Source organism: Uranotaenia lowii, chromosome 3, assembly GCF_029784155.1.
Source record: "Uranotaenia lowii strain MFRU-FL chromosome 3, ASM2978415v1, whole genome shotgun sequence".
In the NCBI taxonomy this organism is placed as follows: domain Eukaryota; kingdom Metazoa; phylum Arthropoda; class Insecta; order Diptera; family Culicidae; genus Uranotaenia; species Uranotaenia lowii.
In genome coordinates this window covers 80,672,498-80,696,786 of record NC_073693.1, presented here as the reverse complement: position 1 = coordinate 80,696,786, position 24,289 = coordinate 80,672,498, and the positions used below count along the sequence as shown (strand labels likewise).

The 24,289-nt window shown below is 31.1% G+C and overlaps 1 protein-coding gene across 2 annotated transcripts in view; it reads right to left on the bottom strand.

The window, feature by feature from the left end:
• The window catches only part of LOC129750510 (semaphorin-2A), a 402,306-nt gene that overhangs the window by 100,495 nt on the left and 277,522 nt on the right, over positions 1–24,289 (bottom strand). The window lies entirely within an intron of this gene.

The window sequence follows — 24,289 nt, the reverse complement described above, 5'->3', positions numbered from 1 at the left end:
GATAATGCTGCATACACCGAGGCTCACTCACGTGGTTTTGAGCTTGTCGCTACTTATCGCTCAAATGAAGAAGCAATCAGTGCTTCTCACAGAGATGCCAATTTTATTTTTTCAGAAATATCTGGAAGATTTAGAAAAAATGGCTGAAAAAGTCTGGATGGCGCACTTTTGAGGTGACTACCTTTTTTGGTCGCCATTTTCAATATTGCAGTGTAGGAAATACTACTTATTGTTTGATAATAATCATATATTATATACAATATCAATGCCTGAGACCATTGTGGTGGTGCTAGCAGTACTATGTTCTATGGCTTTGCTTCCAGCTTTTTTCCATCATCGTAACATTCCGTACTTTTCAATTAGTAATTCCAATCATTTCCAACCGTTTTGCATCGAAAATTTTGAATGTCTTGTCTTGTCTTGAATGTTTTGTCAAAAAAAAAAACGTTTCAAAACTCAAAAGTCTGGAAGTTTCTGGAAGTTTCTGGAAGTTTCTGGAAGTCTGGAAACCTAAAAAATGTATGACAAAAGGTAAAAAAGTCTGGAAGATTCAGACAAAATCTCGAAGGTTGACATCACTGGTTGCTCAAGTTTCCGAGCAGACCAGTTATACAGGAAGGTTTTGCTCTGTTAAAATCAAATCTTATGTTCTGAGTTTGTCCTGGTACATCTTCATACCTGAAAATTATGAAATTTTCAAAGGTGTCTGAAAGTATCAGAGAAACCTGAAATATCAAAAAAAGAAAGAAAAAAAACCAAACAAACCTTTTTGTGGGTATTTCGAATTTGTAACACAAATATACGTGCAAATATACGTGTAAATATATCGTATATAATGCAGCAAAACCAGTGTATACGTATAATTTTGGAGGCCATATAGGAACATAAGCACACAAATTCTTGATTTGGATTGTATTGTCGTAATAAAATTATGCAATGTATTTAAATTCGATAAAGAATATGCAGGGGTCGTACATTGTAGGTGCAGATATACGGATTGTCGTAATAAAATCATGCAATGCATGATACGATAAAGAATATGCATTGGCCGCACATTATAGGTGCAGATATACAAAAATGAGTTTAAATAACAACTTTTTACTCTGTTGTGTTTGTGAGCCTACTTGGTTGAATGATTCAACTGAATCAAAGCAATCGAAAGATTCCTTTTAATTAAACCACGGTATATGAAAAGTTCATATACCAGTATTTCGATAGCAACTAACTACCTTCTTCAGTGAACGTTTTCGATTCGAAAACGTTCACTGAAGAAGGTAGTAAGTTGCTATCGAAATACTGGTATATGAACTTTTCATTTACCGTGGTTGAATTAAAAGAAATCTTTTGATTGCTTTGATTCAACACTCTATACGATATAATCTGTAAAATAAAATACGGACTTGATTGTGGAGACAATAGACTTGATTACAAACATGTCGGAATTTAAACGTTGACAAATTTTAGGCACATTTTTTTTGGATGAATTTTGAATTGCAACAACATTCAACTATATTATTCAAACTCAAATCATTACACTTGAAAACCCTTCCTCGACTTAAAAAGTGTTTTTTATTAGAAGTGTCACATAATTTGAATTCGAATTCAACTGTTTTAATTTTACAAATTTATTGATTTATTTATAAACACATAGACAAGGTGGTATCCATGTGACAGCTACATGTCGACACGTGATTAAGAATGAATATTAAAAAGAATACTGTCAAGACAATCTTTCTGCTTGCACAAAATATTTTCCAAAAAAAAATTTTCCACCCTCAACTTTTTTTGTGTTTTTTGTCTGTTTAATACTCAATTTCACATTTCAAAGGGGTTTGATAAATAATCCAATTTTTTTAGTTAAAACAAATTGATTTTTTAAAATTTCTTGCTGTTTTTTTTTATTTCTCAACTTAAGAACAGTAGTTTTTCGATTTTTTCACTGTTCGATTTTATCAACACTCGCCAAATTCACGCTCGATTTTATCACGATTATTGTTTCGGTTTTATCACGCTTTTCAAAAATCATTCAAAAACCATTTCCAGGATCTTAATTTTCTTTCAAAAGCGTAGAACATCTTTGTTCATGATATTTTTAATGGTTTACGTTATAGATATTCAGTAATCTGAACTGCTTTTTTTTTACTGCACAGTTTTTTAAATCGTCATTTGGATAAAAAAAAAACACTTGTAACAATCGATCTAAGTTTTTTAACATCACGCTTATGCTCGTGTTGTTATTTGTGCTTCGTCCCTTAAAAATAAACTTTTTGGTTATGCGAAATATTTAAAGATGTGGATGAATTTAAGCGTTTTTGAAAAGAGAAAAGTAACTCTGATTTCTCTGTTAAATTTGTTTATTTGAAAGCGTAGCGAGCGCAGTCCTGATTGGACAGCCTAAGTATTGTCTGAATAGATCATTTTAGAAGATCAAATTGAAATTTTGCTAGCTTTGCCGTGAAATATGTAAAAAGGACTAAAATTTATGTTTTTCTACACATGCAAAACAAAGGATTATGGGCATATAATGCAAATTTCGAGAAACACACTTTAAAAGTCTAAGTTGAGCAAATTATAAAATATGATTAAAATTATTGTCAATCATAGATGTAAAGATTTGCAGAAGAAAAATTTTTGATGCATTTTTCATTAAACTCATTTTCAAAATCGAAATAAGAGATAAAGACTTTTAAATTTCAATAAAAAAAAAATAATTTACTTTCATTAGATGAAGAATATCAAATGGATATTCTACATGGTTTTATTTCAAGAAAAAAATCTTATGGTTGTTATAGAGATGAATAATTTGAACAGAAATCGATCCTTTGTGTTTAGTAATATTTGAGAATTAATACATCTTATGATTAAAGTTTATTGATACAAAACGTTTTCACTTCTAAAAACATTATAAATTATTGATTAAAGACCATAGAAATATTCACGGTTAATTTTTTTCGGTTATTAAAACTACTGTATATCAAACTATAAAAAACTACTGTATATCAAACTGAATTTTTTTTTCCTAATGTTTAGATGGAATTTTAAATTATTTACCAAATTCTCAATTCTTCAATTTTTAATTTGTTTGCAAAACCTTAAAATTAAAAAAAAATTGTTTGTGCTCTTTGTCTACTACAAAACCTTATATGTAAATAAACAAAATATTAAAACCAAGCAAACCTGCGCCTTAACATGTAAATCCGTTTATCTTATTTCTACTTTTTAATGTTCATTTTTAATCTATCATGATTTTTAAAGCATCTTTGAAAATAACAAAACAAAATATGAAGCAGTAATTTTTAGCTTTATTTTAATCTGTCATATTTAGTAAATGAGAAATGTGTTCTTCCAAAGTTTCTCTTTTTGATTCCTTATCAAATTACAATAGTTCGTTCACATTTTCGAATCTAAACGTTTCCAATTTAAGCTTTCAATGATTAATTTAACGTGTCATTTTATACAATTTTATTGTTAGTTTCAAAAATCAATTTTATTTGTCTTTTTTTTTAGACTGGAAAAATTTGAATCTGAGAAATGATTTAATTTCCGTTTTTGATCACTAAATTCTCTTTTATTTTAAAAACTGGAAAAATTTAAATCTGAAAAATTATTTCATTTCCGTTTTTGATCACAAAATTCTCTTCAAACAAAAAAATCTTCAATCTGCTGCTTATCAAATGAAATTGAATTCACGCTAACATTTCGGGATCAACCAGTCATTTGAAAATGTTGAAAATATATCATCAATCAACAACGCTATGAGCTCTTATTATCTTATTTAATAGTTTATTTCTGACTTAATCCAACATTTATTTTAAGTTTGATGTTAATTTGTGTAAATTTATGCCTCTTTTTTTTATTTTCAACTGGGCGTCTGTTTATATTTTCATGAATTTCTGTGTTTTTTAAAATGAAAATTCTGATTTTGTTCCTTTCTCATGCTTATATATTTTCAATGTTTATCATTTGGTTACCCTGATTTTTTCAGTACCGAATTATGAATTCTAGGTTTATTCGAAAGTATAGTTTTAATGATTATTCTTTATATATTTCCAGGGGTGCCTGAAATTTTGATTTCAAACTTCTAAACCTCATAACTTAAGAATCAGTGTCTAACAAATTTACAGCTCATGATAATAATCATAATTGTGTATATTGAATCAAAGGCATTGATTGAAAATTTGCATTCTGTACTATTTTTATGTATTTATTTGACTTTTTAATTTCTACATTTTTTTCAAAATTTGTTTATGAAACTTCAATCTTATTAATACAATTAATTGTATTAATAAGATTTATTCTTCGTGCATTTTGAGAGCTTTGTTGTTTATGTGATTTTAATCTAATCTTCTTATGCCGTAACAAATTAAAATCCTTCTTTTGTCACTCGGAGTTGGACCATCGCGAGGGGGGGGGGGATATTAAAAAATAATGCGGAAAACCAATAAATTGGAATAAATTGGTCGAAAGCTTGTATGAAACAAACTTGAATACTATATCTTTGCACAAAATCTATAAAACAAGTAATTTTTTATCGAAAAATTCAATAAAATTTAACAATACAAAAGGTTAAAAATCTCACATCTTCCATAATTTGTGTTTTGGTATTGTAATCTTTCGGATATTGGAATTTTTTTCCGGAATTTAGAAAAAAAATCCAAACATTATTTATTTTCCCCTTCAAAATTTTTGGAAATTTCGAAGGGGGGGGGGGGGGGGGGTGACAAATGAAGAAATTGATGTTTGTTCCAGCCTTATAGGTTTTACAAACGCAATTTATTTTATTGTAATTTTCAATTCTTGAATTGTTTCTAAAGTTTCAAGATTTCTCTTAAAACTTCACATAATTTTTAAAATAGTAAATTGTTTTAAGGGTGTTAAAATGAAATAAACATATGAAATACAGACAAAATATTTTTCACCATTCCTGCTTTGGCCCTGATTGTTTTTTTATTCTCAAATTCATATTAGAATTTCCTTCGAAATTTGTTCCCCTGTTTTATTTCAAATTTTGAATTTCACTTTCAAACTTTTACACTGTGTCTCCAAGAAAATTCAATTTAATTTTCTTCTATTTCTTCTATTCTTTTAATTTTGGACTCTTAGTCTTAAATCTTTTCTTTATCTGTTTATTGAGAAAAAGTTTATTATCACTTTGGTTGCGTCTGACAATAGAGACGAAAGACAAAATGGCCAAAAAAAGATGACGTTTAAGACTTTCCCGGTTCGAATAGTGATATTTCACTTTTTCGGCTGTTTTAAAAAATTCATTTGAAGTAATAAAAGTTTTTTGTTTCAAATATCATATGCCATGAATGGAGTTTTAAGAAAAACTGAAAAATCTTCCTCTTCTTCTTTCTGGTATCATGTCTCCTTCTGATGACATAAAAATAGATGAGGGCCAGTATCTCAACTGAAAATCAGTGACTTTTTTTTTGGAAACCATTTTTTTGTTAAATGAATAATAAGCTTGTTATCATTAAACTGGGATGATAAGTGATTTTTTAAGTACAAACATCAAAATCAATAAAATATTACTTAATTTTATTTTATATGCGATTTTTTTTATCATATTTAGAACTGCGAAAAACACACAATAAGATGTTTCCGGAGCACGTCATGCTTTATTTAGACATAAAATGGATCAAATATGCAAATTTTATACTCTAGTGCTAATCAAAAAGCCGTTTATTTCTAATAACATTATTTGATAAATTTGTTTGAAGTGTGTGCGCAGTGTAACGAAAAGCATCAAGCAAACTCTAATAAATCTCCCATTAAGTCCTCAATATGTTTAAATTCTATGATTTAGTACCTACGCAAATTGATCACCCTATCAGTCTTGAAAAAAATTATCACTTTCGACTAGAAATAAATGTAATTGATCAAAAAACAAAACATTTTCATTCAAACATCCATAATTTTCATGAAATGATGGTTTTTAAAATCTTTGGAAATTTGTTTAAAGAACTTTTCAATTACCCAGCTGTCTTCTGTTAAACCATTCACCTTAATTATTTAAGTATAAGCACTTAATCTATCTCAATGCGTATCAATCCAAAGATTTTGAACACGATTTCACTAAAAAGAGTTATCTTTGATGCAAAACACCCTGGACATTAGTGTTTTGAGGTCGATTTCTTAAGACCCTGGACATTAGTGTTTTGAGGTCGATTTCTTAAGACCACAAAAATCAAAACCCAAATTTTCAAAACCCTCTGGTAGCAGAAACTTGGAAGAATTCAAAATGATATAGTTATTTCAAAATTTGGTTCAGTAGTTTTGATAAAATAAACAAAATTATAATCTGGATCTTTTTCACCCTTACCGGCTAATTGTCCTTTATTTTTATTGGGTGACTCTGGTAACCCTATTCAAAAATCTTAAAAAGAGAAATTGTAGAGCTTCCCATTTAAGGAAAGTCTTTTGATTTATTGTCATTTACCATAGGAATTGCAAATTAAAAAATTATTTTCTCATTGAATAGTCATACATTAAAACAATAAGTTTTTGACTGTTTATTTGTTTAAAGATAATTTACGCATATTATCAAGTAAACCTTGTTCAATTACGAAGTTTTATGGCAGTTTTGAAGTTCATAATAGAACAAAACTTTGAACTATGGCGCACAAGAAACTTCAATAAAACCGCAAATAAAAATTTATTGTAAAATTGTATAACATTCCCAAAAAACTGAAATCTTACATCAGATGGTGAAAATCTTTTTTTAAATCTTATGATTAAAACAAATCTTATTTGCTCGGCAAAAATTGTTGTGAGGTATTGTGGAGCAAATACGAATTCAACATTAAATCAAACATCATGTGTTCTGAGAGTTATTTTCCCAGTACAAAAAAAATCAATGAAAATAAACAAACCAAAACACCGCACCCACAACTTCCAGTTTTTGCTCGTTCATGAATTTCCTCTAACTAGCCCAGCGTGACAGATAGTCGCATTCAGTATCCGGGGCCGCATCATTTATGTATGACAGTTCGTCTTGTAGGCCGCATAATTTGAAACTGTGTACACACCAGAAACGGTTCTCTACCCTCAACCAAACCAAAACAACGACGGAAACGCGAAAATCCCCGGCAGGCATCTGCCAAATTGATTTACCTCCAAAAAAAAGAAGTATATTTGCCCAAAAAAGAATCGTTGAATTCTCGGTCACTATTTGTTCAGTGTTGAATTTCTCGAACGATTATTTATTTTTTCCTTACTCTCGTTGAATTATCGTTCCGGTTCTGGATTACCCGCTTTTTGACTTTTGGTGAATGGAAATTTGACCAGTGAGCGTCGTTCTTCTTCGTTGTCGTCATTGAAAAGTGGATGCGTGGGAGACGTCGAAGCTGATCAGACGCCTGAAGGCGCGCTCTCGGTGGTGGTTGAGTTGGTTCTTCCAAGGAATCACTTTTTCCTGCTCCGAAACTTCTTCGGAGGGTGTCGAAAGAGGGTGTTTAGCTGATCCTCCTCCCCCACATTGTCCAGGGAATCGGGGCCGGGAACGGGGAGGGCTAAAAGTTTTCAAGAGGGTTTTCCATTTACTAGCAATAAACACATCAAAGAACGAGATCTTCCCCTTGTGGCTGCAGTCCGTCAAATGCTGTTTGCTGGGAAATGGTTTATCTGGTATTTGAACGAATTTGCACACAAGGCACCACGAGGGCGGAGGCTTTTCCTTAAATACAGAAGGAAAGAGGAGGCAAATGGTTCGCGTGCAGCAACATTCCCTTTTAATTTAAATGCTGTTCAAATATTATTCTATTATCTCGCAAATGCGTTCTTTATATGCGGCAAACGAACGCTGCAAACGGAAACGAGCCAAAAGGGGGAAGTACGCGGATTAGAGGGGATGAACTGATTTTCAAACAAGGCCAAACCCCTCCTTCCGGGATGCTCTTCTGGGAAATCTTACGGAACAACTAAGCGACGACCAAAAGGCGACGTCCGTCGTCTCGTCAAGGAGAATGTGAAGGAGCAGATGAGTGAACCAGAAGAGGAGGGATTTTCACTTTCACCGCATCCGGGAAAGGCCACAGATACACATACCCTTGCGGAGGAACATGTTAAATATGCACGATCAAAGCCGATAGTCGTCCAATGGGATGATAATAAACTTTGACATTTCGTTTTTCTTGTTTTAAAAGGGTAAAAAGAAAGAAATTGAATTGAAAGAGCGTGTATTTTTTTGTTTTTTTGAATAAGCAAATATTTCTTCTTTTTTTTGAAAATGTAAGAAATATTGAAGATTGGCATTGTTGAGCTCAATGTACATATTTTATTATTTGATCAACTTAAAAAAATCTTATATCTAATTCAAGACTAGAAAAAAACTATTTTTCTGGTGAAACCATTATCAGTTTAATTTAAAAAAGACAGCGCACAGTTTAATCCGATTTACACTTCAGGGGAGAATGGGGATACTTGATCCCCTTTTCTTATTTTTATCATATCTTTTTGGGAAAATTTAGCAACCCACCGTATTTTGCATTTTCTTATAGCACGTAGTTTCATGTTTATATGCTTCAAAAATTGGTACGGTACATGAACTCGTAGATGAACTAGAAGCATTTCCGTGCGACTACAAAAATTGTGATATTTCATTAGTTACAGGAGACTCGATCCTTAATTCAGGGTGCCCGATTCTAGGCAAAAATCTAGTAAAATCCGAATATAAGAGGTCCGGTGACCATTTTTTGCCATATTAGTTCTCATTTCACTGTGAGAGAGCATCAGACAAAGAAAATTCTAAAAGTTTGTCTTCTACCCTAGAATTATTGCAGGCTTTGACGCAATTTTCTAGTTTTAAGATAAACACAGTATTTTTAGTCCTTTTAAACCGAAAACTGGATAAACATTAGCAATTGAACAGATATTGATAATTTCATGACAACCAACTATCACGATCCACTCAGAATATAGACTGATATCAGTAATGAACAAAAAATTAAATAAACATAACAGCTCATTAATCCTTTCAAGATCAAAGGGATGATGTTGAAGCAGTTCTTTGATAACCAAATTTCATGATGAAAAATTTGCAAATAGAACAAAACTGCTTTTATTTAAAAAAAAAATTGTACTTTTTTTTCGAATGTATTGAATTATTTTTTCCAAAACAGGAATTTTCAAAGATCCCTTCCCCCCCTCGGAGGGTGTTGATAGTTTTCTAGAGGGCGTATAGCGCTTTTGAGATGCTTTAGAGTTATACAACTATTCACTAGCAGCAAGTTCAAAATGATATATAACTTCAATAGCAGTAAATGCGAAATTATCTTGATGATACATTTAAGTCGATCTCAAGACAGGATATCAAACCTCAACTTTATTTGTAAATTCAGAAAGTTTTAATTTAAAATCAAACATTTAAGTGTTTCAAGCAAGCAAACAAAAAAATGCCTTAATATTTAATTTTTCAGAAAACTGGTTACTAACAGTTATAAAATTAAAAATTATAAATTACGAAATCATTATTTAATTATTTATTTGCTTCCCTCATGCTTAACCTGGAAAAGGGTTGGTGAGGATGGATCTTGAGCAGTAATGCAATACAATTTTCAACATATTTCCAAGGCTAGCTATAAACAAAATAAAATGTCACACCGTACTGGGTCTATGATCTTCAAAGGATTTTCTGAGAATTTCTTCAAAAGCATCATATTTTATCACACATCTTTGGTTAAATAAATTGAGAGTTCAAGGATATGATGCAAATAACACAGTCAAATAAAATTTGGAGTTTCCCAAATTTTTCGATACTCTAACCAATATTTGTCATAATACTTTATTTTACCAAGTCGAAACACGAGGAAATTTATAAATTTATTGGCATTTAAATGACTTTTTAACAGGTGGAATATGTTCTTGAAACTTAAAAACTTTGTTCTAAATTTAATTATTTCTCAATAAATCCAAATCAATCAAATTTCGTTTTCGAATTGCACTTACTATTATAACTATTTTAAAACATAAAATCCGAAAAATTGTTTTTTGCATGACAATTCATCGGATTTTCTCCAAATATTGTCGTGATTGGAAAAAAAAAAAATCTGACTAAAGTATTTTTTGCTCTAAACTGCCAAACTTCTTAAAGTTCTTCTACCTAGAAACAACTTGAAAATCTATTCATTTCGAGTAACAGTTTAACATAGCTATACTTTTTTTTAATAATTTTAACATAACTTTGACAACTTCAACATAAAAAAGAAACCTTCAAAAACACTGATTCTACCATTGAGAAAAAATATAAAAATTCTTCAAAATTTTGCGTATCGCTGTAAGACATTCAGAGCATTTGATTTTGTAGGTTTCAGTTTAATCGACAACTATTCTGAAGACCACAGAATGATTTGATTTATGCTTAAAAAACAGTAAAAAATCAGTTTTGATTTAAAAATTTTCAAAATGATTTTAAAAATCTCATTTTAATCGAAGAGAAAATGTTACAAAAATTATACATCTTCAGTTATTTTTTGCACAGAAGTCAAAATTTTGTGGTCTTTAGATATATTTAGAAGAATGAAAAATTTTTTCAAATGATTTGTCTTGCTTATGTGCAAGCAGTAAAGGTACACCATCAATCTAGGTTAAGGAAAATTTGTATGTTCTCGAACGTTAAATGAATACAAACATGAGGAAATTAAACACTGTGTCAAAGGAAACGAAAATTGTAAATAAGATTAAAAATTGTTGAGCCAAATGAAATCAATTGGTTAATTGATAATAATTTATCATCTTAATTTTCATTTCATTTCCTTAATTTCAAAAGAAAGATTGATTGTAAAATTCAGCGCTAATATCTTGAATTTGAAATTTCAGGGTCGTGAAATCTTGAATTTGATTTTAATCACAATGTGAAAAGTTAATTTTTGAAATGGAAACAAAAATATGAATTTTTTTCTCAAGAAAATTTTGTCAAAAAATTAGTGGATGATTGAATTTTTCATTTGAAAATGAAAAAAAAAACTACACTATGGAAATCAGTAAATTTATTGGAATATTAAAACAATGAGTGAACATAATAAGATAATTTTTTTTTTACATTTTATAATTTTTAAATTTATCAATAGGATTTTATTGATATCTCAAGGAAAAAGTATTTTTTGTGCCTATGTTATAATGATTTAATTGAAAGATTTTGGGGTTCTGAATTCAAGTTTTTTTATCGGATTTTCTCTTGTTTTGGTGCTATGATTTTTTTAAGTTAACTAATAAATAAGGATGAATTGAAACCAATCATTGATAACTTATAAACTTACAAATCTGCGTGAAAAAATAAAATTGTTTCTGAATTTGTTTTTATTCGGTACTTCATCAAATCAAGGAATAATATTTTGCCTGGATTCTCTTGTTTCAGAGAAACAATGATTAAAAAAAGTAAAATTTAACAGTTTTTCACAATTTGGAATGATATTTTAACTTGTGGCCTTGTGTAATTTATAAAGACTCCTTTTGGATGTGGAGTTGAACATTTTGAAGAACACAAAATAAAATTTAGGCTGAAAGTGGATTCTTAAGGAATATTACATATCAGTATGAAATTTGATTACCGATGAAGTACTGATTAGAAATAATTTTCGTTTTGCAAATTCAGTTGACAATCATGAGTAGCAAACACCAGTAAAATTTCTTCATATTTGTAGTTTTTGATGAATGAATTTTGAATTTAAAATTGTTGATATCAAATTTTGAACCTGATTAGTAACAATTCTTATTAAAAACCCATGATAAAGACGAGGCCCTTCAATGTTGAATTTTGAGTTTCAATCCAAAAAGTTTTTTAAACTCTACTGAAAATATCCATGAGAGGAGAGTTTCAACCCCTTTAATCTTGATTATAAAACTAAAATTCGAGCTTAATCTATGAATCTATGCAAACGATTTTTAAATTTTTGTTCTGAGTCTGAATTCTGTATTCCGGTTAAAAATTGCTAGGTATTTGAAAACTAAAAGCGAAATTTGATCAGAACCCCTAACCATAAATCTCTTGCTTGATTCTAAATTCATGGGTTTCAATATAGATTTTTAAAATATTTATCGTAATTGAAATTGTAAATTGGAATGAAATTTTTCAAATGATGAAATTGTTTCAAATTTTCCAATTCAGGACTCATTAAAATTTCTTATGGTTCAACTCTCATGAATTGCGGATAAAAATTTTAAGTTCAAAATTTTAAAATGGTTTGAATAACAGGTTTCAGATTCCGAAATAATGAATTTCGAATATGTAGAATCTATCTAATTTTAGTTGAAATGCAAAGCCAAGATTCAAATCGGTATTCTATTCCAATTATGATCCAGACTGAAAAAAAGAAATTGAAAAAAAAAATTCCGCAAGTATCCGGGCCGGGCAAATCTGGGCAATTTTGATTTAAAACCTTATTGTTGGAGAAAGAATATCAGAATTGAAAATTGATAAAGATGGATAGAAAAGTTAGTAGAAAATTTGCTCGCAAAAATGCTGTTTTGCTCTTTTCAACATCTGTAATTTTTTTTCTTACTTTTCTATCTATCTTTATCAATTTTCAATACAAATATTCTCTCTCTCCAAGAATAAACATTTTCACCAATATGCCGAAAATAAATTAACAAAAATCAAATAACATTGATTAACTTTTCTTAAAGAACCTAAGATACAAAAAATTTAGGACTCAATTTAATTTTTTTTTGTTTTTGTTTTGATTATAGACCTACCACCAGTTGGACAGCTATTGAAAAACTTATCCAGTACAACTGTGTTCGATGTTTACTCTTGGACAACCGACTTGCCAACTGAGCTATATCTCAAGCCCACTCAATTTAATTGCATGTTTAATTTGGCAAGTAAACTGAAAACATCTTCATTAAATCTAAGCATTCTTTCAAGCTTAGTCTGCCTGTATGAAGTCTGAGGCAAACCCCGAAAACTTAACTCTTTTCAACGCAATATCTGTAATAGAAAACATACATTGAAGAGTTTTTTGAGGCCCACGATTAGAACGCAACAAGATTTGTATTAGAATTTCAAATGAATACATTTTTTACATTTCCCATAACTTTTTTTGGTTTTTTTACTGCTCCAAAAAGCAATAAAATTTTTGGGACCGATTCATTCGGTCATGAATTAGCGTAAAGAATTTTAGTTTTGAATGGAAACTTGTATGTGATAACATCATTATTCATTCAAAAAGCGCCAGAGATGTACTGAAAGTTCAAAAAAAAAATAAAATTTTAAATTTTAAATATTTCTTGATTCATGTATAACATATCATGTTAACAAACCTTTAACACAACTTTTGCCCCAGAAAAGATTATCGATGTTATGCAAAAAAAAAAAATAAAATATACCTACTATTTTAATTTGAGTGTTTCTGACTGCACATTCAAGAATCAACCAAATCATCTTAAATTTTACACTGATGCTTGAGTACCCAAAATACATCGAAAAAACATATGGGAACAAAAAGTCAGTTTTTGCTGCGTTCTACTAACCGCTCCAACGAGGAGCGGAATAAAGCGTGAAGTTCCCTACAAAACGCTTCATATGGATAACTTTAAATACCTACAACATATTTTAAAATTCGCTGCACTTATCTCATTTCATTGTGTATTAGTAAAATTATACAAAATAAACGTTTAAAATAGTACAGAAGGTTGGATTCCATCAAATAAGTTTTTGGTGTTTTCGCCCGTAAACCTCTTCCTCTAGTCCGGACCGGCTGTTGTTGAAATTCCTTCTGCACTTCCCAAATCAGGTTTCAGCAACCTGAAACAAAGCAAAAATTACTCCGGAATCTTACGCCAGTCACTTATTCATTAATTTTCCACTGTTTAGTTAAAAAAAATTCTAGTTTAACTTTAATTTAATGATTTTTTCCAATGGATTAAAACAAAAACGCCTGTGCCAACCAAAGCTCATGGCTAACTCATCTTATTTGTTGAATTCTGGAAAATGAAAGATTTTAAAAGTATTGGCAAATGCACCATCAATCAACGGCGGATGTCCTGATTTAAACATTTTAAGATGTGATATCAAACTTAACCTTGTATGACAGATTCCTACAAACTTTACATTGGTTCTAATACTCCATCAAACTTAGTTGATTCAGGGTCATTTTTGAACTTATCAAATCTTGGGATCGCCAATCAATGATGTTGGTTCAAAACTCATCTATGGTTTTTGCAGAATTTTAAAGTAACGTTTACCTGAATAAATTTTAACTTTAATGTTTGTATGAGAACATAGCATATTTTGTTCTTAGAAATATTTCAATTTAATTTTTCTTTCTATAATGGAGCCAAGCCTGATTATGGGTCTTGTACAAATTTATAAATTCTTTGAAGAAAATTTTCCGCTGAACAACTTTGTCGAGGACCGTCACTTCGAACCCTATAAGGCTAAAAACTAATTAGCTGTTAAATATGGGTACGTATTTTGGCATTGAACCACAATCTAGCAAAGTATTGCATGACCAAGGTGTGTATATATTCAGGAGGTGTTACCGAATATCGAATTCCCGATTCAACCATTTTGGCTATGTAGGCTATGCAACTATGCGGAACTCATAAAGTTTGTTTACCAACAAAGCACAGAAAAGCTGTGCAAAAAATAAACAAACTCATTGAGAGCCCCGCTTACTCCTCGCCTACTTACTGTGAAAGTCGGAGAACGGAGTGTATCAAAAAACCTTGTGCATGACTACTTGGCAAGCTATATTTTGCTAGGCATCAGCAGAGATGTCAGTAAATTTGATTGTTTTTCAATGCTTAAAGACGTCCCCTACTTAACAACAAATAACTATTTTACCTAATAAGATAAGAAGCTGCGGTCTCCGGCAAATTTCCTTAATTTAATTAAAATTGATACTTAACCCATAAGCAAGCTCAGATCTAGAGAAAAACAAAAATGATGTTGATTTTTCAGAATAAAATATTCAATTTTTCCATTCAAACCTAAATGTTCAAATTTGATCATATAAAATTTTCTTAAAAGTTCTGCAAAAAATCATGGATGAGTTTTGAACCAAAACGAAGCTTTTAAGATCCCAGAGAATAAGAAAATGAAAAATGACCCCAAATCAGCTCAATCTAATACCAATGCATGGTTTAGGAATGGATAGAAATCAAGTGATCGTAGATTTAGAAAGATGTGAATTTGATCTCTGTAATCGCGACAGAATAACTCGAGACGTCCAACAATGAACACGTCAAACGAATTTCAAGACCTTTTTTTAACACCGGCAATCCTGCAATGCTTAGGATTTCCAGCAGATCAAGATAATGAGTTGCGTTCGAAAATAAACTTCGAGATTTCATCAAACGAAATCCGACTGCTTGTTTTCAATGTACGATAAGAGAAATTATTTGATTAGTCAATATCGTATTTCTTGAAGAGCGATGAAACGGCTAATCTTTCTAGTAGAACATTTTGGATTGCATAAACTATTTCATTTTTAAATTGTTTTTTTTTTATAACATAACTTTACCCATTAGAGCAAGTTCACTGCAACTTTACCATGCAGAAACATTTTAAGATCTGTGGCGTTCAAGATTTTTTACGACACGTGTTGTATTCTCAAATGCTGTGGTGCAAAAAAAGCAATATTTCTATCACAAACGGCTGTAATAGAAATAGTGTTGTGAAAAAATACAATGCCTAAAGATCTTAAAAACATTTTTGCATGATAAAATTTCTAAAATGTGCTACAAATGTCAAAATTTCATCCACTTTCCCCAAACACGAATGAACTTGCTCTTATAGGTCATTTTTACAGAAAACTAAAATTACCGATTGTTTTCAATCTGAGCTCAAACATCTGATTCATGTTCATATCTTTCTGATTTTTCCCATTTTGTCCTGTAGTTAATAATTACGAAACCAAGCACCATAAATGAGCTTCCCCGGTTGGCTCGTAATTCATTCACGCCATATTACTACAAATTACGACGGTCCAGAAGGCAAAACCCAAAGTGGCATCATCAAAGCACGATTCCGTCCATTCACGGAGCCATCACAATCGGTTGAATACACTCGCAGACAAAACCAAACCAGCCAATGCAATTAATATAAATTCTTTGTGAATATAATTCAACCCGGGTTTTCCACCCGGACTTATCACTGGCGGAAAGTTTGAAGAATCCAAAATACGCATCCCTTTCGGATGTCTGTCTGCCACTCTTTGGCTGGCACTGGATTCATTGAGCAAAAGTTTGGGGTGCCGCGCCGCACCGTTTGGTTGTTGCATCTCCTAGACACAACAAAATGAATGGAATTCCGGAGAGAATTAATGTACCGACGTTTTCGTTGATGCCGGCATGCTTCCCATTTGGGCTCGGGAAACAATAATTAATGAACATAAATATTTGAACAGTTTTAAACTAACGCTCCGGGGCGTGATGTTCCTCTGGGATTGTGAATTAAAATTTTCGGATTGTATCTATGCTCCTTTCAAAAGGGATCCGAATTTCCGTGGATAAGCTGTGGAAAACTTTCGACGTCGGAAAATCTGTTTTAAACCAAATTTGTGTGTTCTTGGAAGATGTGATAGTCGTCTCTACTTCATGTTCATACGTTCGTTTTTTTTTCAATTTTTAACGCATTTTTCTCTTCCATTTATTCTTAACTGAATTTTTCATAAGGAATAAACAGATTTAAGTCCTTTGAAATTCTTCATTCGACAGCCGAACTTACTGGATTATCAAAAATTAAAATGGAAAGAGCAAAGCAAACCTCCCGCTATGCACTTTCACCTCTCAGCCACCAAGGCGGAATCATCGAAACATAACTGATCTTGATTAAAAATAGCGCACACAAAAATAATTGAATCCACTTGAAATCCCGAGAGAGATATGAACATTCTGGCCCTAGAATAAGAGTCGGTGTGCATGCCATGTGTGTGCCACATCAAATGGCACGAAAATTCTTCCAAGGACTCTGGAACAGTATTCCTGTCTATTTTTTCCAACCAAAATTTTTCTACCCCGAATGAACAGGACGACGAATCGCCGTCCCTCCCTTCCTCCTTTGAAAAGTTTCTGACAGTTATCATCCCCTGTTCTAGTCAGTAGGATGGGCAAATTAAATACTCAATGTGTACAAACACGACATATTCCTTCCGACGTCAAAGAAGCAATGTTAGGGTGTGTCAATTTACGTATTACAATTTATAGTTTCCAAGAATATTACTTGTTTGAGCTAATTATGCATTTAATTGATTTTAAGTTCTTACAAAAATACAGTTCAATTCAATCATAAAATATTATTGAACTGATGACACTGCCTAATAAAGCAGCAACAACCACAGCCCAACAAATGAGCTGGTAATGCCAGGACTTTTGGTGAGGCAACCCATTTCCCAGCAGAGCGCAGACGTTTTAAGAAAGGGGGTTTAATCTTTAGCTAAATTTTGTGCCCACAGAAGTTTTTCATTGGCAGCGGGAATTTTCAAGGGGAATAATTCAAGCAGTCTGATGTTTGATTTTGGATGTTTGTTTTGCTTGGAATACCTAGGAGATTTATATACAAAAATTTGTTTTTCATATATTTGTCATTAAAAATGTCTACACTTTCGACTTTAAAATAATTTTGAAATAATTTGCAGATTTTAGTGAGCTTTATCAATTATTTACCATCATTATAAGACAAGCACTTCTAATGAGTTACGGATGGTTTGACTGTATTTTAAGCGGGTTTGATCATATAGGAATAATAAAAATTAACTAGTAGACTAACATTCGGAATACTCTCAGTTTCCAAAATGGCTAGAGTCTCAGAAAATGCAGATTGATTAAAAAAAAGTAGGGGAGAGTGGGGTATCATGGGCCACTTTTTTTGCTAAATAACTTCTTTTATATAAAACATAAAAAGAAACAAAAATAAATGGAAAGGTTTTTTACATTTTTAAGGTTCATAAGCATTTTTTTTAAAATAAGTTAATTCCCCTGTGAAGAAACGTGGACCACCAAATCCAAATTAACTAAAAACTAGTGCAAAGTTCATGAGTTGACCCAAAACTGAATTTTCATTATCATTTAGTTATTTTAAAGCAATTTCAGATGAGGAAATAAAAAAGAAAGTTGTGTATGATCGAAAAGTTGCTAATACCTGGCTCGCGAGCGTTTCGACATAATCCCTTGTATAGGATTTATGTTTGTCTCTATTACACTGGAAGAAAAAATGACAAAATATTTTTCATAACTTTGCACATATTGACAGAAAAGACTCTATATTTTGAAAAGTGGGTTGAAGTAGAAATGCGCATAGAATATTGGATGAAAAATTATTATTTTTCAGTGAGCAATGACCACTGGACTCCTAAACGTTGGACAAAAACCAAATGGACAATAACAACGGACAGATAATTCTCTTGAGAAAGACCACCAAAAATGGTCGAAACGTCTTGCATTTCAAAAACTAAGTTTTTTTACTCTCTCTAGACCGAAAAAAAAATCTATATAACACCAATCACCGTCGAAAACATAAATTTAATAGCTTCTGATTTTCTCAGCACCAAGTGAAATTTAGTTTTGTCTATCTATAAAATGCTTTCAAGAGAATTATTCCTTCTTTCAATGTGTTTTCAAAATTTCAAACACATCAAATTTTGGACTTGTTCCAAACAAAAAAATTCGCATAAACCTTCTGCAAAAGTTTTTACCAAAATTCCCAAAAAAGAAAAATTGAAAGCCGTAAGTTGATGACCCAAAATAATACTTTTCTTTTGTGAAATTATCAAAGGAGCTCAAATTGACCAGAATCATTTAATTAATGGGTTTTTTACCCTTCATTACCCAGAAAAAGAAAAACAATCATTACTTTGTGAAAATAATTTGAGCAAAAAAAATTATATAAAAGGAACATTCTTATGTGTTGTGAAAGTTACATGAAGATTTATGAAGTTTTAAAGAGTTACAAACGCTTAAAACGAGCCTTTTTTTTTCTCAAAAACTCCTTCTTGATCAACAAACTTTATTAAAAGGAAAATTCTTATACAAATGTCTATAACTTTTTCATGCATTATTCGATCGATATAAAATTTGGAACGTGGTCAAATGCATTGTAAAGCTTCAAATTGGTGCTTATTTCTTGTGAATTGATTATCAGTCTATTGAGATACAGAGCCTTCATTTAATGATTTAATAAAATGACGTTATATTAACAGGAGTAATAGGAGGCAAAACAGATCCTTTTTTAAATATCTTCTCAAATTCTCAAATTCTTAATTAATTATTTGTAAATGGTCCATTTCAATTAATAGTATGTATTAAGAAACCATTCAGCTCGCTTCATGAAATCGCAATGCCTCTTTAAAAATCTCTTCATTTGAATATTTTTTTTTAAATATCTTTATTACAGAAATTTTCAGCTTTCTGCTGGCTCATCTCTTAACATATAAGTAAAATATTTTATTTCTAGGTAATTAAGATCAAATAATGCTCACTGAGATGGCTCCAGCAAAATACAGCAGAAAATCTGATTTCTGAGATAATTTAACTTAAGATTAGTATTATATCAGGTCCCGAAATCTGCGGCTTTGATTTTTTGAGATTTTGTGGCAAAATTTTTCCATTGTGCATTGCTTTGAAAATTAAAAAAAACCATTGAGGATTGCATTTGATTGATGAAAATTTGCTCCCTGAATTTCTAGGTATTGAAAAAATAGTAAGAATACTGAGGGTCCACGAAAATCTTGTTAAATTGAAACCTTTCAAAATTCATCAATTTTTTTTAAAGAATATCTGAAATAAAGTGTTTTTAAAACATGTCAATCTATAGAAGAGAATGAGGATATCTCGAAACAAGAATTTCCAACAAAAATCTAATGTTCTAGAAAAATGTGCAAATATCAATGCAGTTACTTTAAAAAAATGTCAAAATTATGTTTTCTGAGTTATTGATTTTTTTTGGAAAAATTCAACAAAATGTGATTTAAAGATCTTTTTTTCTCATTTTCAATCTCTGAAGATTGATATGAACTTCATTGTGCCGATATTTCAGAGCAAAGATTAATTCTAAATATTACTCATGGGTTTAATTCACCCATGAGAATGACATTTTTTTCAACAAAAAGAATCGTAATCAGAATTTGACACGATACAACTTATAGATAACCAGAAAATATTGCTTGTCCAATGATTGAATGGTTAAAAGGACTGAAAAAATATTTTTTTTCCAAAAAAAAATATAAATTTTAGCCTGAAAGTATGCTATTACTAGAGGGTTGTAGACAAACTTTCAGAATTCTCTATATCTAAGACTTTTAAACTGAAAAATAAAAACTATTATGGACAAAAAAGGTCCCTTGTTTTTTGACTTACTTGATTTCTGACAAAAACTAAACCTTCTCTGAATGAAGGATCAAGTACCTTTGCATGAGGGATTAAGTCAACATAAACTAGAAAAAAAAATCACGACTTTTCGCTCTACGGAAATGCTTTTAATTTTTGTACGGGATCAAATATCGTTCATTGTATCAGAGAAATTTGAAACTGTATCCTTTCAGAATCTGTGAAAGACAGCGAGTTGCTAAAATATTCAAAAAAGATATGATTAAAAAAAATGGGATCAAGTGTCCCCATTCTTATCGATAAAATTGTTTTATCATTTTCAAATCTTAAATACTGTTTATAAAATTACTCTTACAGTTAATGGGCAGAAAAGTGTGGTTTTGACACAAATTTTGACATTTTTCTAAGTCACGGTGTAAAAAAAACCATTTTATTTCCAAATATGGCATTTTCAACTTTCAACTTCAGCTTTAGGATGCACAAATTTTGTTTTACTTTCGAATGTTTAATTACCTGGTAATTGCAGGCCAATTTCTAAGTAAAAGGTAAAAGAAAATAACTTGATATTCAAATTTCTCTAAACGGCGTTCAAAAACAAGTTAAGCAACCAAAACACTACGATAAGATGATTTGAGAATTTTTTTTCTCAATTTTTAAAATATTGTGAACTAAGCTGGACAACATTTGAAATACTTTTTTTGTCAGTTGGTGTTGACACTGAGGGATAATAGAAAATAATCAAAATTGTCAATAAATTGAAACAGACTGGATAAAAGCTGGCATGAAATAAACTTGTACATAATCTTTATTGCGAAAAATCGAAAAAAATAAGTTATTTAAGATCAAAAATTTGTTATAATTCCAAAAACAAAAGGTAAATAAGTCTCATGTTTTACAATTTGGGTGCGCTCTTCCACTGTTCAAATTTATCAAACTTTTCAGGAAAAAAAAACCTTAAACTTTATTTATTTCCCCATTCAGAATTTTCGCAAAAATCGAAAAGGGATGTCAAAAGAAGAAATTGACCTTGGTTCCGGTTTCATTACTGATGAAATGTAAATAAAATTCAGCAGATTATCACAAAATCTACAAAAGGAGTTGTTTTACCAGGACTCTTATGAAATTAAGTTGTAAGGAAATAATAAAGATTTTATGAGTTAATTGGTCTCGGAGAAATTGGGAGAGAGCGAAGAATCTCGATTCTTGAAGTGACTTCACCAAATATTCTGCAAAAATGTGTCAAAAAGAGCAAACAATTATGGTTTTTGACTTATTTCGATTAGAAAATTAAACAAATTGAATTTGAACGTAATTTTTCATCAATTTTAATGTTCCTTCATGATAAAAATACATGTATCAAATATTATTAATTCTAATATGTCAATCGTTTCAATTTGAAACAAAATTCAGAATACCATATTTTCAATGCAATGATGAATTTTGAACTTTTTTCAGAAAAAATGTTCGTTTTGAACTCAAAAATACAAGTTTTTCTTAAAAAATGAGAGGGATTATTTTTTAGCCCTTCATTGTAAATATTTTTCAAAAAATCGTAGTTTTTTTTTTTTAAGTATTTTCTCATCAATGTCTAGTATATTTATATCGATTTCGCATTTTGTTCACTAAGCGACTATGCAGTTTTTCCTATCGTTGGATTACTTAAGCCCTGTTATAAAAATTGATTTTAAAACAAGAAATACTTAAATTATTCAATCGATTTGTTCGATATTCGAAATGGAAAACATTGTCTTCATAAATAAATTCAATTTAAAAAAAAAAAATGAAAATACTATAACCATGTGTGAAAAAATCAATCTGACAGTGTATTCTGGAATTTCAGGAGATAGATTAAATGAAATTTCATGTTGATTACCATGCAAAACATTAGGATTGTCACTCGGTAGGACTTGGAGTTTGAAAGAGAAGGAAAATTTCTTTTTCATATTTTTCAACATTAATTTTCATCCAATTTTTTCCCGATATTTAAACGAAAAGTTTCGCACATTTTATATTTGAGTCAAGACTCAATTTTCGGTTGAATTTAAAAAAACAAAACATTTTTAATTCGCTTTCAGATCGGTTTCAAAACTAGATTTCTCAAAACGCCTCCCAAAGAACAATATGGTTATGCTTTGGCGATAAACCTTTGTAACACTAAAAGGATGAAGGTATTGAAGAAAAATCATGTTAATAGAAATTCAGTTGCTATTTAAATTTCAATTTACCTTTTATCTGTTACTGAATTTGTCAAAAAAAAAATCAAGTTCTTTGATTTAAAGAATTCTTTTGAATGAATTGAATCCATCATATGAAAAATCAGAGGGAAAAGCATACATTGGCATAGTTGTTCGTGCTCTCTAATTCGTGTTTCATGTTAGGGCTTCCAGTATTTCTGGAATATTTTATTTAAAAACCTGACAAAATACGGGCATTTGATTTCAAAACTGTCAACTGAAAATCCGGGCATGAAAATGAATAAGAAGAAAATCGCATATTTTATGAAGTTCAAAAATAACTCGTGAAACCAAAAACCTATTTTATGTCCCATCCACCTTAAAACTGTTGATGCATAAGCGGTATGAATATCTGTGCTTTTAATTTTTTCAGAAGTCATTGATGTTGAAAAGTGATGCAGGTTAAGCCAGTTGAAGGTTCTCAAGGAAGTAGAAGAAAAAATAAGGTGAGGTCTGATGATAAAATTCTCTTATGCCGAAGGGGAAATCTCAAATTTTAATTTATTGTTTCAATAACAAGTTAAATTCTATCTATATAATTATCTTCCTATTTGTTTACTGAGATCAGGGAAGAGTCTCAAGTAACCATAGAGTCTTTTTCTTATCAAAATATTCTCTCTTGTGAAAATTAGTTCCATTTGATCGATTATTTCACCAGTTACGAACAAAATGTATGGGATACCCCTCCCTCTTTATTTTTCTCTCATGAAAGGTGGGAAAAGATTCAAACCAACTTGGACCCTCGCATGCCAAGTTTGATTCCCCTCGCTTGATCAGTTATCAAGTATTGCAGAAATTTGTATGGGCCCTCCCCCCTCTTCCTATCCACCAAATACAAATCTGGAGGACAAATCAAATTCCATTCGCTTGACTAATTCTCGAGTTATGTTTAAAATTGTAGGAGAGCCCTCCTCCGTCTATCCTACTTGCCCTCTGGAAAAAAGTAGGGTACCAAACATTTATAGAAATATTTCTCGTAAAAAAAAAACCCCTTCTATGCCGAATTTGATTCCGTTTACTTGAATGATTCTCAAGTTATGCAAACATTTTGTTTTTGCTTTGGAGACCCCTTCCCCCATTCCAGTAAGAGGGAGGGGTCTCAAACTAAAATAAGAACTTTCCCCGGCCTCGAAAAAATCCACCTGCCAAATTAAAAAAAATCGGTTCAGTATTTTCGAGTCTATAGGGAACAGGCTGACAGATAGACAGAAATTCATTTTTATATGTATAGATTTTTGTTCAATGGGGAAAAAAAAATATTGGCCTCTAAATTCTATGACAAAAATCTATGTTTGTTGGAAGCATTATTCCCTTCTCATTTCTTTTTTCTGAAGAGGCTTTAATTTGCGAAAACCTATTTAGCCATTCTTCCAAGAGAAACATTCAACAAGCCAGAAAAAAAAAACAAACACTGCCAATCGAGGGTCAATCGAAGTCTTTCCCATTTAGAAAAAAAAAATAGCCGCAACACCCACCTCAAAAATTGCGACAGCCAATCGATAAGCATGTTCTACACTGCCAATTCCGTTCCAAGTGGGGAAGCTTCCTGTATGCTGGACGACGGAAGGAAATGGAAGAGATTGTGTCCGAAAAACCGATTACGGCCGGGGTTTCGAATCTGCCGTCGTCCTACCGACATGAGACTGGCAATGGTCTGGTCCAATCCAGAGAGCAGAAATCACTGCTTCTGGGACATAAGTGGCTTTGTTCCTCGATTGAGCCAAAGACAGTCAGCACTGCAAGGATTCCATCCGAGGATGGTATCGATAAAGTGGTTGGAAGTTTTTTCG